Source organism: Gasterosteus aculeatus, chromosome 1 (assembly GCF_964276395.1).
Source record: "Gasterosteus aculeatus chromosome 1, fGasAcu3.hap1.1, whole genome shotgun sequence".
Taxonomy (NCBI): Eukaryota; Metazoa; Chordata; class Actinopteri; order Perciformes; family Gasterosteidae; genus Gasterosteus; species Gasterosteus aculeatus.
The window spans coordinates 9,209,217-9,229,561 of NC_135688.1; the positions used below are offsets into that span (position 1 = coordinate 9,209,217).

The window sequence follows — 20,345 nt, forward strand, 5'->3', positions numbered from 1 at the left end:
CTCACAATGTTTTCGGGTTCTTTTAACTGTGCAGCTGTAAAATGTAACGGCCCAAAATACTACCCAATTCAGACTGACAGTTGGAGTTAATTCAAACCTGCATCTGATGTCAGTGAAACGCACTTCAGCTGATCCTTCACAACTCTCGTGGGTGGCCTGGTTTTGTTAAACTATCAGGGATGAAATTTAAATAATACTAATTCAAAAACATCGTTTTAACTGCTCCTGAAAACAGCAGGGAGAAGAGAGGGCAAAGAGAATAATCGATAGAACACGCCCGAGTAAGTGAAGACATGAAAATAATTCATTTAACCAGAAGTTAGTTAGTTATTGAATTCTAAAACAAAAAATCCTTCGCAGCAGCGCTGACATAATGTACTATCTATTAAAGTCTCATATTTGGCCTTCTATGTAACCCATGTGCTACTGTACTGTCAATAAATAATGATTTTGGTCTGCCGGTTTGTCTTTGCAACATCGATCTCATTTTATTTGACCGACTCCTCTGTCAACAACTGTATAACAGATTAATCCCACCGCTGTGTAATGGTAGCAGGAAAACAAAGACACTGATAGCACTGCTAACTTTCCTCTTCCTCTTGAAAGTTCTCCATTTGCTCGATTTAGAGGGATCCACATGTCTTTAATTACTGTAATGGGTTTTAAAGAATGCATGTATCCAGGGTGATTCACGGTAGGCACAGAATAAAAGGTTAGATCAAATGAATATTTGAAGCTCTCGAGGGGGGGATGTGGGATAAATAATAATTGAAAAACTTTTGAAGTGCTGACATATGTGAACCTGCAGCAGAAAGGATATTGTTGCTGAATCCTGCTCTCCTCCGTAACTCATTTCCCTTTTGTCTTTCTCCTTCCTCCCCCATTTCCATTCTTCTCGTAGCCCTTAAACCTTCAGGCTGCTGTATACAAGCCAAACGAACGGAATCTATTTCTTCTCAAACACTGTCCAAAGAACGATAATCCATATTGTACTTTCTGCCCTTATCGTTGAAATAAGCACTGTAACTTTTGCTTTTTTCATGCATGCTGAATCTCTCTGAATGGGATCTTAAGAAGTAGAAACCTCCTATTTGCATGAAAAGGTCACCTTGGGCCCCCAAATTACTCCCTGGACTCCAGTGGTACTCCACTGCTCCCAAGGTTTAGGGTGGATTAAATACGGCTACCTACACAAATAGGTGTGTCTATGTCACCAGCTGTGTTGTGATTTTATGTAATAAAATTGGAAATATATATATATATATATATATATATATATATATATATATATATATATATATATATATATTATATACACATCTCCACTCATAAACACTTTTCCAAATAGCACGCAAATAAATATTGCAGTGATACATTTAGATTTTATTTCATGAATAAAATCCGTCAGCACATGGATTGGATAGATTTTTCATTTGACTGTTCTCTTCACTTGACTCCGTAAAAGAAATTGACAGAAAAAAATAGGCCTCTTAAATTAACTTGATAACACGCTGTCCTGGGGTAGATTTATGTTGATTTACTTCTTACCGTGTTGTTCTATTGTGAGCGCCGCATCCGTACATGACACATGCAGATTGATATTTCACCATGAAATCAATGAAATATGGAAAGGGCAAGAGAGTGGTATGGATTTCTCTGTATTTGCTTTGGCATGGCCATCAATCCCTGGGTGATCTGGGGAAAAGGGACTAACGGAGGCCAACAAGCAAGACAGCCGCTAAGACCCGGTACAAGGCTTGGATTTATCTCCCTTCATAGTGCAGTACGGCAGCCCACCGCTCAGCTACGGCGAGCTAACTGACCGAGTCATGGCAACCCAACACCACCCTCCGAGGACCGGCCGACGGGGCGGGGTTAGTGTAGCAGTCGGCCGACGAAGTAACCGAACGGAACTCGCAAAACGAGTCGATATAAAAAAAAACAACGAGCCTCTCATCTGTAAAAAGATGCTTGGTCATTACATTCCTCTGTGAATCGCACTGCGTTGCTTTTGAACGAAATTAAATGCGTCCGTTAGAAGCAAGGATAGCTAGTTAGCATTAGCGTTAGTTTTCGTTAGCTCCTGTGGTCGACCGCGCATGCGTGACGTGGTTTTTTAAAATCAATAACAGGCGATATACTGGGGGGGGTAACTACCTACAACAGCGCTGCCTGAGCGCAAAACGAGTCGATATGAAGAAAACAACGAGCCTCTCATCTGTCAGAAGGAGGGAACCGTCAGGCACATTCTTGGTCATTAACGTTACCTTACTGTCAGCCTGGGTTGCTTTGGAATTAAATTAAATGCGTCCGTTAGTAGGCAAGGGTCGCTAGATAGCATTAGCATTAGTTTCTCCCATGCGCATGCGTGACGTGACGTCAGTTTTTTATCGCTGGCACGCGATCGACTGGTACTGCCTTCGACATCGAAGGCAGTACAAGTCTGCTCTAGGGCCTAGATAAATAAATGTATTCGATTTGACTGGCACCTTATCACAGATTTAAACTTTAGAATTATGATGATCACAGTTTGTTTATATTATTTTCTGCTGATTAAAGGTCATGTGATACGATCAAAAGCCCCAGAAAGCTGCATGATTGATTTTGGATTAAAAGTATCAGTTGAATACAAATATAAATGCAAAATAAAGCCGGAATTGTTTTGCCTAAATACCAAAACAGAAAAGTTGATAGTAATTTTATTTTTGCTAGCTTTTAAAGTAGCTGCGTCACCGTAGATTTTAAAAGATGATTCAGGGAATAATGCAATTTACAAGGGCTGCCATATAAATAAAGATATTTTAAATTTATTTACAATTTTTTGAATCCTGATTAATTGCGATTAAGAGTTTGTTTTTCTTCTATAGACTCCTATAAGTAACAAGTAAGCACTTTAGAAAGCGTGTATTTTAGACATTGTTGTCTAATTGTATTTTTTAAACAAAAAACTACACACATTTGATCACCTCCGAGGCAGAATTCCACATGTTGAATTACCGACTTCCTGCTCTCAACTCTCCATCATTTGACGGCCCTACATTTTACCTTTCTTGTTATCTAATGTTTATTTTGGTTCGTCAGTCATCTTATATTAAGACCTTCCATCACTCTGCCGCGGTTCTCAACAGAATTCTTTGCCTCAGGTCATGAGGAAATATGGCTTTCCATCAGTCTGCGCCATGACCCCAATTGAAGAGGCATATTCAATGCAACACACAGGAGGGATGAGAAGCACGAACACTCGCGGGCAGGCTGCAGGGGACCAATAAAGCTTGCACAATTCAGAAGCTATCATCACGCCGAACCCGATACTAAGCCATCTCGTCCCTCCCCCATCGACCCTCAGGTGCGGTCCAGTGACGAAGGCATAGGGAAACAATTTCCCCCATTTTGCTACCATGAAACAGAGAAATTGATGGACATTATGATTCCTATACAGGCAACGACATTGTATAAGATAAAAGCCCTAATCCGTCTATTGTTATTATCACACTAGCTGCTGGGTTGCTTTAGTTAAAAAGCCCGTCATTGAAATGTTTTTTTGGTGTTTTAATATTTCTTAAAGTAAGTTATTACACAAATAGTGACACCGGTTGACAGGGCAAAAGTCTTTGAAACAAGAATGACGGCCTGAATCCTCCAGTGCGAAGCGGACTTGTCAGCACTGAGAGCAAGTTGAGAATTAGCATAGTGAAACTTTCCACAGCAGAAAGTGTGACAACAGGGGTTGTCACCGTCATGCCTGAAGCATGTTTAAGTGTTTTTCTTACTGAGGTAATTTATGGGTTATGATTTTCTGTTGACTAGTATCTGGCAGATTTTATAGCTGACAACTGTGATTTAACGACAAAGGCAAGTCAGAGTAATGTGGGGGTGTAAAGATTTTTAATGGGCTCACAAGATGAATTGGACATTTCAACCTGACTACAATGGAACCTTTTCAGTAGCAATGTGCAATGACTAAAAAGCCCAAATTGTTCTTAAAGTTACCCTGAAAAGATTCCCTTGGTTATGTCCAACTGCGCAGCGTTGTGAAAGCTAAACATTTTGGTGACAAACTATACTGTAGATCTGCAGGACAATTTCTGACCATTTTTGTCCAAACTGGTGACAGAAGAAAAGTAAAAGTAAGTGAATGTGAAGAAAAAGTAAAAAGAAAGATAAAACGCACAAGCTGAGCGTGTGTGTGTGTGTGTGCGTGAGGGCGGGGGGGGAATAAGATTGAATATAGAGTTGTCAAACAACTTAAAGGGGCTAAGAGAGGCGAAGGATGAACACTCTATGAGAATAGAGATGTAACGACACAAGGGCCGCGGGTGGTGCAATTTGGGAGCTACAGAAGTTGAGTAAGTGGCGGACTGCCATGTTGGGTGTTGCAGGACAGAACAGGCTCATTTAGGTGTCTTCAGTCGACGCTGCTGAATGGCAATAGTGCTTCCTCTGCTGCTGGTTTCAGGGACGTGCCTGGAGTGTAGAGCAGCCTTCTTCCTGTGGCCTGGGGCCTTAAATCAGTTCTGCACTAGACACACCAACGAGCAGCTGCACACACACACACACACACACACACACACACACACACACACACACACACACACACACACACACTCTCTCTCTTCCAGTGTTTCCACTCTTTCACTTTCTCTTTGTCTCTCATGGCCAACAGAGGTTCCCCATTTGCTGACTGTGACCCTAGGATGACACTTCAGGAGATAATATTGAGCTTGAACTTGGCTAAATTCCTGAAAGGAAAGAAATAGCTGAAGCCGGATTGGGTGGTGGAATAGTGCCGAAAAGGTGCCAGCCTGAAAGAAATCCAGATATGACAGCGCTGAAGATGAGTTGAGAAGTTTCCCACAAAGCTCTAACTGATGCAATGCTGTAGGGATCCAAGAAAGTGATGAGTTGGGCCTGCGGGGGGTTGCTGTCCTGCCAAGAGGGAAGGATTTCAGGGAGACTCACTTGATCCAGGCGGCATGCAGCACACCTTGCCGACATCGCCCCGGGTGGGCAGAACTACAAAAGCAACATGACTTTGATTCCTATTGGGTTTTAACCTTACCTGAGGAAGCCAGGTGTTTGTGTCTCGTTGTGCGTGGTCATTTATAATACATGATCTGGAGTACAATATTACTCCCCCAGGGTACACAGGATTATTAATAATTTATCACACATTCCGTGAAAGCAGACGTAATACAGCGCTACTTCCGGAGGAATGTGATTTGTCAGGGAATCGTGCTGCTGACAACTTGAGACGGCAAACTTTAATATTTCAACAGGAGTCAAATCCCTTACATAGACAGCTGCATTACACCTAAAACCAATTTCATTTTCACAAACCAGAAAATGAGCTAAATTTGGTTCAGATGAAAATGTCCTTTCTACCGACATGGAATGATGGTCTTTGTCCTCAATATTTCAGAAAAGCTTTAGGATTTGCTTGAGCTTGAATGTTTTGTCTCCTTTACATTCAGCATGCATGACTGGTGGTGTATGTGCTGTATTTCTGGAATCTTAAACACCAAAATACAAAACTGTTTATGTGCAAAATCTACTGCACAACACCATGTACAAAGCATTTCCAACATAAACAAGGTATTTTATCAATCCATTATGACATGTCAGTTAGCTGTTTAACCCCAGCAATAACCCCAAGAAAAAAATCAAACTAATAAGAAATAGTACTTTAAACATTAGGCATATGGGTTCTTCTGGAAGATAGGAAAATGTAATCCATTATACGTAAACCTATTTATATCACAATTCCAGAGCAACTGGAGGCAATGAAGGATCTAAGAGGTTTTTTTGTTCTCACTTGCCTTGTAAAGGCAATATCACCATTAGAATATTTATTGCTAATGAAACAACTAAAGGACTTCACTAAAATACATAATTTATTATACAACTAATTAAAGATAGTCTTAATGTTTTGATCATGTTTACAGTTTACATGTTTACTACTTGACGTTATACTTCAAAACAGTATTTACAACCATATAGCCAGATTATAAATAACAAATCTCCCAAAAACATTGATATAATGACTACAATAAGCACTAATAGACATATATACCAACATATAATGAGCTCTCTGGCAGATAAATGCACAAATCAAAGGCCCACATTACTCAGTTTAATGATGATTGGATCCCTGTTGTACTTTGATCCCACCTTTGTTTGGGTGCATTAAAAAGCTCAGAATGTCTGGTTTCCGGCAATTTTATGCAGGTTATTGCAGAATGTGAAATTACTTTCACTTTCTTTTGAAGCACTTGCTCGTAATATTTCCGACGGTTAAATTTGTAAGACCGTTAAAATACTTTGTACAGTAATATGACTACATTTTGAATTAGTTTATGGATTCAACGAAGACAGCATGTTTTTAAAACAAAATTCATGTATGCAAATAGACTCCATAGTCTCGGTGAGACTCTAATAAAAATATAAACTGCCCTTTTTTGTCTGTGATTTGGGGAATAATTTACAAATATGTTAAATAAGTATTTTCTATTTTACATCTCCAATGTCAATATTTGCCATTTTGTTTAGCTAGTCTACGAGTGTTTCCTCTAAAAGGTTTGTTCTTTATTAACGACATTCTAGAGATGAGATGTCATATTAATTACAATATGTTGATAATACTGGAAATGTCCTTTTCTGTTGCCTTTTCTTTTGATAGATTTAATGGATTTAATGCCAAGTACTTTGAATTGCCTTGTTGAAATGTGGTATGCAAATATACTTGACATGGTTAAACTTTACCGTAACTGTAAAATAAGAGTTAACCCGGGATCCCGTCGAAGGCTCAAAAGTAAAAAAGTAAACATTCACATCAGTCTTAGAATAATACTTCAAGACGTGTTAGGTACCAGGGAAGTGAGACATTTCAATTTATTCTCAGGGCTCCTGACATTTTTACCACCATCCCTAAAATAATTTCAACCTTCCCAAAGTCTGTGTTATTGTCATCAATAGCGGTGGTTATTTGTATAAATCTTCATCTTCTCTATCCTTTTCTATCTGCCCCACCACTTCATGCTCCATCCTCCTTCAGCCTCCCCACCAACTGCATTTTGTCGATTGGGTATTGACGGGCAATGATTGATTTACATTTGTAAAATGAAGATTGAATTTGCAAATGAAGCCTGTGCTCTGCAGCTCAAAGTTGGCATAATGCATGTCTGTGCCGTCGAAGCTACCAAACAAACAACAATTTATAGAGTAAAGACAGATTTTCAGAACTAATTTTCCATTTTGTCAGTTTTCTTTTTTTTACCGTACACCGTTTTATTGATGCACCTGAAATGCAAATGGGCCAAGAAATGTGTATGCAAACTGTGGATCAGGGAGTTCGTGTTGAGTAACAGGACAAAACACAACACAGTTCATTAGATTTCCCCTTACAGGATTAATAACGTATACCTTCTTTACTCAACGTTTCATCCTACACTACAAACACGTCTATTCAATCATCACAATACAGAATAAAGGCGGCATGTTTAATATCCAAACTCCAAATGACTGACAAAGGCTAACAGACAAGGATCAATAACATGGTAGCAGGCATGAATGATGAATTTGATCAACAAATGATAACGGGTGTGCGCTGAATTTTAAAGCTGGTGGATAAAAGTGCATATTTTAAAGGATGAAGACAGAAAGTAGACACACTGATTAATTTCTTGAGAAGTGCTGAATCATTAATGATTAATAATAAACTACACAATATAATAGTCTGTTGAAACTATTCTTTGTGTTTTACATATTTTCCCAAGAACTTTCTACGTGCTCCTACGAAAGATTACAGAACACAGGTTGCCGCCTGCCCCATATCAGCTTGTGCTTAAAATTGTCATTTTCTTTGCACAAGAATAGGATTGAAAAGGGAAAAACAAGCACAAAGAGATAAAAAGCAGCATCAAAGGCGGCTTCAGATGCATTGCTGGTAGTTGGAAAGCTGGCCATTTAATCTGAAATGAAAGAAATTAGCCTTTAATTTGCTTTCCTAGTCAGATTGTGATTGTCTCAATTGATTACCTTCACCATTAGACAGCCGGTCTCCTCTGACTTCAGGTTGAAAAACAAAGATCTAGCAGTGATTTCATTCATCGTGGCTCTTGGCACGGCAGTGATGATCCACTGGTCATTCAGCCTGCGCCGTGGTTGCCGCCTTACACTGACCTCGTAAGCTCTCCAGGTTCCAAAATATCATGTTTAATCTTTGAACCAGCATTATTGAAATTGGAGCAATCCATAACTCATGGCGAGGTTCATCAGTAAGGTAACCATGCAATTAAAACTGTCAAGATATTTCTACCTGTGCAATGACCACCATGTTTTTTCTTCTTCTACTAAGTAGTCAACGCATCTGTATCCGAGCGGTCCTTTCCATCTCTCCTCAAACGCGGCTGTGGCTGACATTGACGTCAACGAAGCAGGTAAACATAAAAAACACCTGGCATTACTCAAAGCACACGGCAAGGGACACAAGCCCACAGAGCTTCACTCCGCTTCACAACGGCAAAGAATCAAATCCGCAAAACATATTCCCAGTCCAGCCGACTGAATCAACAGTGCTTGTTTCTGCACGGTTCTGCTTTATTTATCAGACAGAGACGGCCGTCACACGCCAAGCCTGTTCTCCCAGCAACCACCCCCTCTACCCTGCTCCTCTTTCCTTTCCTCTGGTACAGCCAATGTAACTACTCAGTGACTGGAATTTAATCAGCCGTCATCCAAACCGATAGGTGGCCCCAAGCAACAGTAGTCGACTGGGGGATTTGTGAACGATGAGCTCGCTCGGTCTCTAAGCTGGGAGAGACAGACAGCGCGAACATTGTTTTAATGGGTGTAACGTCGACCAGGGTGCGTGAGTGAGAGGGAGAAAAACTGTGGAAAGAAGCCATGTACAGTATTCCATCTTAAATTCAGAATGGAGTTGAAGGGAAAAAGCAGACCAAGTGACTGGAACAGTTGACGCCTCTCTAATTTAACAGACTGTTATCTGTCTATCAACGTGGTTCCCAGCAAAAACAAGAAAATCAATGGAACAGTGCTCCAAATGTTCTACTGTGCCTCTCTCTCTCTCTCTCTCTCACTCTAGTTCTATATGTTCATCTTTTTTCAAAGATAAAAAGCTTTCAAAATCAATCTCAACCTACAACTTCCAAGGCACCGTTCATTAGAAAGCATTTTCATTTCACTTAGCTTCACATTTCAAACGTCCACCCACACAGATAAACGTCAACTCTCTCACACACACACACACACACACACACACACACACACACACACACACACACACACACACACACACACACACACACACACTCCAAAGAAAGAGAACAACCTGCACGCTTAAACCCGGAAATTTACATAAACATTTAATAATGTGATAAAAGAAAATATTTCCTTAGCAAAAGCACCGCGGCAATTGAATTGAAGGAGATAATGGTGCTCCGCCTTTTCCATCCCGTTTGAAATTTAAGAACAGTCTGTAGAATGTCTGAAATTCTTCAACAGCAAATGTGGAGGCGTTATGCTGACTGCCCCACAAATGAAATTCATTGGAATCTCCACCTCTCCAAGTCTTTCACAGACACTCCATCACGTTATACGTGATAAATGGTCCCGCTCTCCCGAACAAATAATTATTTTTCGAAAAACTACCTGTTTCAATTTCCCGCATTTGCATAAGCTCAAGTAGATGGATGTCAGTATTGCAACAGGAACTTTATCGTTCTTCAACATACATTCTGAGAGCTTGCTGTGATCAGCTACGACTCCCACAAGCTCCGCGCACCCCATCCTCCACCCACCAACAATTGCAAGATAATGTGTTGAAATAATTATAGCAATGTCTGCATTGCACGACAATTTATTTTAGAGTGATAAGACACTGACTGATCCATCAATCAAAGACATCATGGAACAGGTTTTACAGGATGTGTGTTGATGGGTACATTATTACAGCCTCATGAATCCAACACATTGATACTCTGGAATCAAGAGAAAATCAAACATAACTATTTATTTCAGTGTGTGTGTGTGTGTGTGTGTGTGTGCATGTTTAAGTGTGCGGGGACACATCATAAATGTTTTTAGATGTCTATATACATGTCTAGTGGGAGAACATTTGCAGGATCAAATTACTAATTACTTGCACTTCGTCACCACAAACCTGCCTTTCTTAACCTCTAACATTGCACTTCCAGTTTGAAGGTTAATATCAATTCGCAAAGATTAAAATAATAAGAGAAATAATCAATTTTTACATAAAACAGCCACTTTACACGCTTTTGTACTTTATTCACATAATGCATTTTAATGTTCAGAAGCAGTTTAGATATTGCACTTAAAGGTCATCACAACCGTCTGCTTCATTCATACACACACACACACACACACACACACACACACACACACACACACACACACACACACACACACACACACACACACACACACACACACACAGACCCTTGTCTCTCTACTAACTCTATCTCACTTTCATTCTAGCAGTCATACTATCGCTGTACCTAAAGTGTCCATTAATAGCTATACTAAAGCTATAGTATTGGATGCTGTCCAATCGTCTGACACTGGAGCACGACTGAATTGTAGACCGGAGCAGCACTGCACTCATTCAATGAGTGTGTGGTAATATTTTCCAAAAGAGAAGCTGGCTGCCATCTAGAGATTACAAGTTAGAGGCATCATAAACAAGGCCTCTCTTTGCGTAGAGATGACGTTTTACGTGTGGAAATTATACCCTCTATAGGATATAAATGAGGAAATGACCAGCACTAATAACATACAGGATCTGTATCTGTTTATCAACTAATGGGGGTAATGAGAAGCACGTTGACAAAGGGAAACTAACGCAGCTTGAATTCAAACTGGAATGAACTTTCTGCAGGAAGACGAAGACGTTGCAGATGTTTAACAAAGACATTTACTACAAATATATATAGAACTAATACATATACTAACATGCATGATCCCCCATGTGCCTCAGCATCAAATATAACATCACATCAACACGAGCTGACTAAATGAGACCAAAAAGGTTGTGGCTATGAATAATACATGCCACAGGAATTTCATCTTGATGTATTTCAAGTCCGGTTGATGTTTGACTAGAGAGCTGCATGCACTTTGCATAGCCACTACCTGACAACAATATGGGGAAAACAACAAAGGGTGATTATTATTAGGTTGTAATTTAAATTGCACCACAAGCAATTAGCTGCACACTGAAAAAGCGTGATAATGCTTGCTAAACCTGAACATTGTATTAGAATGTGATTGCAAAATGTGATTAAAACAGTTTGAGATTTTTCTTATTAATAGCAGAATAATCTTCTAATATACACGTCGTCTCCTTTTGATGTGCTGTGCCTTGTCACCTACCCACTCAAGAGTCCTTTATTCCATTTCAGATGTCATTGCCAATGCATGTTATTCCAGGGCAATTTGAACGGCCGACTATTATGCAGATAACCACAGAAAGAAAAAGATTTCTGAAGGATGGAGGTACAGTAGAAATTCCGTAAAGGAAAGGTCACCTCTAGCCGCAAGAAGAAAATTTATATGTCCACATACGGAGGGGACTTTCAGAAAAATTGCATGGACTTTGTTTTTCACATTAAATTTAAAAGAAAGGACAAGGACAACCAAAAAAATTACAAAAATTCTAAATTGAAATAAATGGCACACTGGCATGAAAACATATTCAGAAAACACTCCCCAATAATAGAGTTTGCGTTTGAATCTCAAACTGTGACTTTTTCTACAGTTTTATATTGCAACAAATCTTCAGGAGGATCACTGTTCAGGAGTTATGAGTTGAATATTGTGACATATCAATAGGACTTTTTCTTTTCAAGTGCGCACTGTAGGGAAGAATCTAAAAGTTTTTCTGCTTCTCACTAATGAGTTTTAACTTGTCTCTTTATTTCCTCATGAGTAAAGATATTGCATTCCAAAAAAAACGTAGGGTGGAAAGACAAAACGTAATATATCGGTTCTAGTTTATAGGGGAAAAATGTTTACATCAGAAGAAAATTACACCGGCAAAAATGTCACGTGTGTGTGGCTACTTTAGAGTCAATGTTCTGTACCTGCATGTTGCCGTCTCTCTCCTGGGTCCCATCTCAATGATCCAATAACAAGCCATCTGTCATTGTCATTGTAATTAATCTGGCGCTATTTAGTGGATAATGAGATGCTGTCATGGGTTTTGTGCAGCTCTACTTCCCAGAGACTTGTTTCCTGTCTCCGTCAGAGCAAGGAGGAAGTGGGAGGGAAAGGATGCCACGTAGCCGTGCTGCAGCGTTGTGGCTGCTGTTGGTGTCAGTGAACAGATGGTGGGGAGATTTATTCGCCAACGTTCACCTGCTCGGAGAACGCACCCTTATGACACAAGTGCTTAAAGCAGTGCTCAAAGTAATCAACAACAAAGGGGGTTTGTGTCCGCCAAGTCATACACGTATTTGTCTCCCATGCAGGACGTGCTAGATGGGAAATGATTATGTCAGCGGTGGCGATGGTTTCAGTCGATTTTTTGGGAGGCATACAATGCAGCTTAAGTATGGTTGTGGTGAGTGTTCTATATTTATCAGATTATTTATGGGAAAGCTGTCAATTCTACTGAAGATAATCTAAGTACCAGCCAGCTCTCAGAAATCAGAATCCTCTGCAATCACACGTGAAAATTAATCGCTCGATTAGAAGGGCGGCTCCTGCTCGAGATAGAAATTGGCCTGCCACATGTAATATCTCATGCTAATGCTTTTTTTTCCCTCAACCTTAGGATAATTTGCTTCCTCTGCAATATATATAATGGAATTGTATAACTGGGCAGATAAATACATTTTGACAGGGACAGACAGTGTGAGGGCCTGTGAGGTTTTACACATAACATGAATATAGGTGATCTTCAATCATTCACCGGGAGTTTTATGCCTTACCTGTCTCAGGCTTTATTAGCATATCTCAGGTTTTACAGCACTTTACGACAGAATGAATTGATCACACCTACCAAATATATAAGACAGAGCAGTGAAGGCAGATGAGTAATTTGATGGATGTAAGAATCATGCCTTTTACCTTGCACGGATTCCCTTCTATTAAAAAACCTAATATAAAATTGATCGACGCTGTCATAGGAATAGAGCGATGTAATGACACAGACAGAGCTGGGAAAACAGAGTGATGAATTGAAAGCCTGAGTTTTGACAGTCAGAAGAATGAAGTTATTGAACACAATTTTTTCTTTACATTGACCACCAGCATCACTTTCCTTTTCAATCATGCTCGCTACTGACAGCCGCCCACAAGTTCTGTGACCCAACTCCAAAGACACAAAGGGAACGAAATAAATGTTCTTGGTCAGCAGCCCCAGTGGTCTCTTCATTTTCAACTTGTTGACCGCCAAGTGTTTTATTTGTTACCCAAATTATTTCAGTGATAAATCTCAGCGTTTTCATCATAAACACGACATCCCCCGAATCTCATCCACTTGGTCTTCGCCAACAGTCAGGCCAACTAAACATCTCTCCAGCCAGCAGGCATTTCACACCCACCGATAATGTAACACACACACACTTGCACAAGCTCAAAAAACACACACACGTTTGGGGGGGAAAAAATGAAACAGTTGGTGATCACTCCACCGACCATTGATGATCCAAAGTCATTCAAAGCATGAACAAACACCTATTCAAACCTTTGAGCTGAACTCAATTATACCATAACGACTCATTATTTCTATTATAGTGTTCAGAGAATCATTACTGACTCGATGTGGCTTAATGAGAGTTTTGGGTGATGATTTGCAGTCAGTAAAGACTGTGATCAAAAGAAGACTACGCATGTTGTCATTTAATTGCTTTAAGAAATGTATTTTATTAAAAAGGGCTCATGTACAGTTCAAACACAAATGTCACCATTTGATGCACTGCACCAGATTATAGCTGTAGCTGAATTGCATACGTAGTGCCTAATAAAATAATAAAAGCCTGCCGGAGGCTTACTGATGTGAAAAAGCGCTCTTGACAAGATTGACTAAAAAACTATCCATAATAGCTAAAAAAAATAACAACTCAGCTGGACAATCCTGCTCATGGGAAAATGAGCCTGTGGTCTGCAGCAGATGAGAGCTGATACAGGATGACAGAGACAGTGATTTGACGGTTCTAACGGTTTGTTAAATAGACTGTGTGCATTGCGTTTTCCTCGCATTGGCAGCTAGCTGATGTCTGGGCACATTAATCAGAGCTTCATTACTGCGGTGGAGTTATGAGCTACAGCAGGGTTGGAGATGAGGACCACCGGGACCTGTTCAGACCTGCTGCTACCATCTTGTACGATGGTGGAGTGCTGCTGTTACAAATAGCGTTCTTTGACGCTATGTATGTCTGACTCCTGACATCCCTCTTGTCACAATGCACATGCACACACACTGTCACTTTCTGTTCGCTGGTGCACTTGTATTTAAACTTCAGATCAGACTCCCTGCTCATTGTTCATTGGGACTTCAACAGGGCAAACCTCAGCCATGAACTGAATACTCAAAAATAATATTCTGACATATACTGGGCGTATACAAGGCGACGATGCAACATGTGCAAAGGGGATTACAGGCTTAATGTAAAATCTTTACTGTATTCATAGCGTTTTCCCCAAGAACGGCCTTTATGGACAAAATTAATGAAGGTCAATCATCTTAATTAACATTCCATAAAATATTTGCAACACCCTCCGCTGTAACAGGAGTCTACTATAATACCGCCAATTCAGCAAGTGAAGGTATTATTCCCATTACTATTTCTGTCAACATTAATGCGCATCACTAACTTTGTTTCTTCCACAGAGTATTTGTGCTTTGTCGCCAACTGCTTGCTTCTTTCCTGAAGTCTTTGTGCTTTCCCTCCCCACAGGTTTACTTGGATGGTGTTTTTATCCCTGCAGTGGTGTTGCCGTACACCTGCCTACTACTCTCAATATTTGAATCATTTCTGTCACAGAGATTGAATGTGTTGTACATCTTTTACCTTGTCCACTCTGTACACATGACATCCATTGTAGTCTGTCCATCCTGGGAGAGGGATCCCTCCTCTGACGTTCTCCCTAAGGTTACTTCTCTTTTCCCCCATCGAAGGGTTTTTCCGCTGCTGATGTGAGGGTTTCAAAATAGAGGATGTTGCATGTGTACAGACTGTAAAGCCCTCTGAGGGAAATTAGTAGTTTACGATTTTGGGTTATACAAAATAAAATTAATTGAAAGGTAATGTGGTTTGGGTGAAAAACATTTTTTTAATATCTAACCAGACCGTAAAAGCAGAGGACAGGGGTTTAGAGAACTGCCACCAATAGTACAGGATGTAATCCATTTCTTTCCACATCCATCACAGTTACTCGTGTTTTCATGAGACGAGATGCATGAAGTGATGTGTTACTTCAGCTATAAATAAAGACAGGGAATTTAGACTAGATTTAAATCAATAATCTGTTGTGCAACCGCTGTAAGGCTGTACTTATAATTGCAGTTGCATGTTAACGGCAATTAGCTCAACACAAGGGAAGAGATAACGTACTGATGTCCATTTAAGACACGGTCACACACACACACACACACACACACACACACACAACCTTCCCTTCTCAGTGATTTTACATATCTTCATCTCACATCCTGAAGCCCCTTCAGCCTCCTGCTACATCTGTTTGGCCGAATCGTCCTGTCTCAATTGGATTAACTTGTGTGATTGTCAACAAGCCACACGGCAACAATTAGCAGAAAAGCCAATTGTGTGTGTGTGTGTGTGTGTGACTGTGTTAAAGATGTATTATTGAATGAATGAGCTCTGTGTGAAACAGGTGTATTATTTTATACGGGCAAACATTTAAATTAGTATGTGACAAAAATCTCTAACATCCTCAATTGTTTATCCAGCGCAAATCTGCAAACTCTGCCTGAATGAAAAGAGCATTTAATTTGTTGATTTACTCTTGTGAGGACCTAGAACCTACATTTACTGTACAAACTGGCCCAGATTTCACTCATCTAGACGTGTAATGCGCTTCTTCTCCCAATTCTGTTGAACCACTACATCGCTAATTAATAATCAACAGTGGCATGGTGCAATTGTGGGAGAGGACGATAAGATGAAAATGAACAGACAATTTTGTGCTACTTGAGATCTGTGCTGCTTGTGTCCCAACATGTACTCTTTCCCTTCTCTTCTCAGAAAGGCTTCCTTAACTTTGCCAGATTTTATTCCTGTAGAACCGTATAAACTTCAATGAGTCTACATAAAAAAAGGATTTTTGAGGAGCTCTGGAATTTAGGAGGTTAATTTCTGTTTGGCTTTTCCAAGTACAATTCTTCATGCTATTCAATCCGATTAGTCATGCCAATATTCAGCAATTGTCTTCACCTAATCGTGAGTATACATTGATCAATCATTGAGAGCATTAAACATATAAGGAAATTGACATGATCTATTTGCATTGTACAACTCTATTAATTTGTATCAATAATTAAATAAACATGTAAATGATCTAACACTAAACCACATTCATGCAGACAAACCTCATCTCATTATTGTTACAAAAGAAAAGCCCTCAATTGTTTAAATGAAGTAAAAACAAAAAACGTCTTGTCCTGATCTGTTGACAACAGGTCTTAGAATTTGAGAATACCCAAACAGTCATTTGAAGTCGTATGCAGTCTTGTTGTGTCCTTCCTGTTGTATAAAAAACTACACATGGGGGGTTCAGAATTTCTATTCTTAATGGTGTTCAACAAGGAAGGAGGGTGGGAAAAAAAGTATGTCAAACTGAACAGAAGCCAAGTTCTATAGTTATTAAAATGCACAATTCAAGAGCTTATCGGTCGGTCACAAAAATAACTTTGTACTTTTCATTTTAGGGTTGCTGTGTCAAAAACACAGTAAATAATTATTCTAATTATGTCTAATATAGAGTAAATTACAACTCTGGGCACACTTGAGTAAGTGTGCAGACATGTATGATTTAACAATTTTACATACATTAGAATTTCCAAAGTAAAGACATATTTCTATAAATCTTAACATTGAATAATTGTACTTAAAAAACGTAAAATCGTTATAGATACCAAAATCAGCCCGTAGGCGTCACGACAGAATCAAATTAGGAGAAGTGCTTATTGTCCATCCCCGAGAACGAGCGGCACAATGTGTGATACCTAATATTTGATGTGCATTAAATGTACACACTAACACGTAGAGGGAACGAGTTGGATCACTGGCAGATCACAATAACTAATATTTACTGTGTTCAAGAGGACCGAGAATTTGCTCTCATTTCCACATTCAAATCCCGGTTGTTTTATGCAAATCAACCTGCTTCTGAAAACTCTTTATTAAAAGAGCAACCAAGAAGTACCGACTTGCATTCCCATTGGAAGATAAGGCCCTTCTCTGTGGATTTAGGAGGAAATGTCAGCTGGACTCATTTGGGTGATGGCGGCGCGGTGGAGAGGCCATTAAACAGTAAAACGGCTCCCTTTATTTGGAGGCTGATAGATGTGGCAGTCATCTTCATTCACAGCATTCCTTGTCAAATGGAACAAATCTTTACATTTCTCATTCCTTCTTTCTCACCCTGTGAACACTTATGCAGCCTATTGTGGAACAGAAGAAGCCTCTCCAGACTCGTGTAATTAATAACAATGGTATAATCAAGTTAAGGACCGTTTTCCGCTTCTTCTTTTTTTTGCAGTGTAGCGATGATTCTGCCCTAATGAGTTTGCTCTATTAGCTGCACAAGAAACCCCACTGCCTCAGTTCCTTCTCACAACCTAGGAAACTTTAGATAAAAAAATCCGTCAGGGGGTTTGAATGACGCAGGAGTGAGTGACGGATGAGGGACTTAAGTAATTAAGGTGAGACCACAGCAGGGAACATCACACCGGATGAAGGCGAGGGATAGAGGAATGTCACAAAAAGACAAAATAGAAAAGGGCCACAGGCTCCTACAAAATCTAAAGAAGCAAAATGTTTGAATGCAGTAAAAACAGTGCATTGTAAAAATTGTTTCTCACTAAACCACCCGATATCATTCCTCTCCCGATTTCCCTTTGTTATTTCGGCTCTATTATTTTGGTGTTTGTATGGAGTCTCACAAGGGTCCAATCTCTAACCTCTTTTGTCTCCGCTATCAGCAAACACAAAACCAGTTATTGGTTATGTGTAGAAGATACGCTGCTTTAAATCTGACTATGAACCGATAACATGAGCACTTTAGAGTGATTGTTTAGCTTGAACAACATTTATATCTCAGAGGTAAGAGGTCTAGGACACCAGGATCCCTGACGCTATTTCTTATCGACTCACTTTTTTTTTCTAAAAGTAGATTATCTTGATTAGCTAAACACTTTTTGTCTACAGTGGAAGTAACGATCACGGATATCGCACAATCCCTTACTTTCCTCTCATATTCTAGGTAGCAAAGGGATCAGAGTTAGCAGGGACATTTGTCTCCCCATTAACTTATTGCTTTCTTCCTCGGGAACCCAAAGGCATCCCGCGGGTGAACTTTGTTTTCCACCTCAGTTCCCTCTCGATTAGAACAGTCTGGTAAACTCCCCGACCGTACTGGGCTGCAAAACCGCCCCGGTGCCGGCTGGAGGTCAAGGAGAGATGAATCTGACAGAACCACATTATCTCTGGGACTCGGGGATCCAAAACACCACCCTGAACGTTGGAAACACCCACTTGAAATCAGTTTGCCGAACATCCCGTTTGGGTTCATGAGGTCTGTCTTATTCAACTCACCTGGAGCAGAAGATGAGTATTATATCATTCAAAAAAATTAATAGTGGTACATAAAAACATTTAAAAACACATCTGTGTTGAAGGTTCTCTTACTGGCTATTCAGTCTAATTTGGACCAAGTTTGCGTCTGTGTGTTCATGCATTGACGAGTTATTCACTTCCTACAGCTCTCAATTGAATGTGACAATGACAGACTTCTGTCCTTGTGATTTTTTTTCGTGGCCAAAGAAAACACACACACATAATGTATTATAATGGCCGAGGCCAAGTTGAGAAAGGATAATATAAAGATCACAGTCGTGACTAAAGAGCTTGCTTCATCACACCTACACGGATCCTTTAACCCCCCTCCCTCTTAGAATACAGTGTGATACAAAACCTGTATTATTATTATTTAAGGTTTAGTTTTAGCGTTCGGTGCTAATGGGCTCTGCCAATGTTTCTTGCTATTCATAATTACAAGGGAAGCAATACAAGTAAATAAACTACGACCACATTCAACACAAGGACAATCGGGGTCAAATCTTAACAGGAGAGGACCAAGATGTCTGAGCCGAGACAGTCCTAAGCAAACACATGTGTTCTCTTACAGCTGCTTGTAATTATAGGAACCGTCACGTTCCATTGAGCAGATTGCTTCCCTCCAGTCAGCCTCACAAGGACCAACCAACTGTGCATAAGGGAAGATTAACTTTTATCCGGCGAAGTACCCTGCACACTTATCTTGTGTAGAGAGTGCAGGGAAAGCAAAGTAGAGATGTTGGGAGAAAGAGTTGCGGGACGACCAGGTAAACGAGAGAGAGATGCGACTGGGAAAAGGATGTGATGAAGTAAGGCTGGGAAAAGAAGTCAGATCCTAAAAGCTAAAAGGAGGAGATTGAGAAAAGGTAGGGGAATAGAGGGAAATCCCAGGTCCAGAAGGTAAAGAGGTGGAAGAGGAAGACTGGAGAGACATTCAGCTCTCTGTTTTTGAATATGAACAAAGCACCTGGAATAATCAGTCATGGTGCCACAGTCTGTTCCGCTTTGCCCTTTACTAGCATTGCACTCGCTTGCAGGCTAAAAGATCCAGCGGAGTGTGACCAATGAGGAAGACCATCCACAAGTCTGACCCAGATGTGCATTAGACAGATGAACATTACGTTAATGATTTAACACTTGTTGAAATAGTTGTATATCTTTGGAATGTGATGTGTATGCTAGGACATCTCTGCAGCACAACATTTAATGTAAATTATATTCCACCTCCTAACTAATGCAACTTCCGTAATTACAGTAAGCCAAAATACTAGTTCGAATAAAAATAAAAATTGTTTAGCTCTAACATCTACAGTATGATCATTTAATGTTATCTTATTATTTTTTTTGAGCCCTCTTATTGGTCAATGACCAACTCCTGCCCCCGTAAAGTTAATATTAAGATGTATCATTGATCTAATTAAAGTAAGAGAGTATACAGCAATTACAAAAATTTGAAATTACCAAAACATTGTACAAGGATCCAATAATTATAATACATATTCT

At 39.9% G+C, this 20,345-nt stretch overlaps 1 protein-coding gene across 4 annotated transcripts in view; it reads right to left on the bottom strand.

Moving 5' to 3' along the window:
- grik4 (glutamate receptor, ionotropic, kainate 4) overlaps window positions 1-20,345 on the bottom strand; it is a 196,940-nt gene that overhangs the window by 146,458 nt on the left and 30,137 nt on the right. The window lies entirely within an intron of this gene.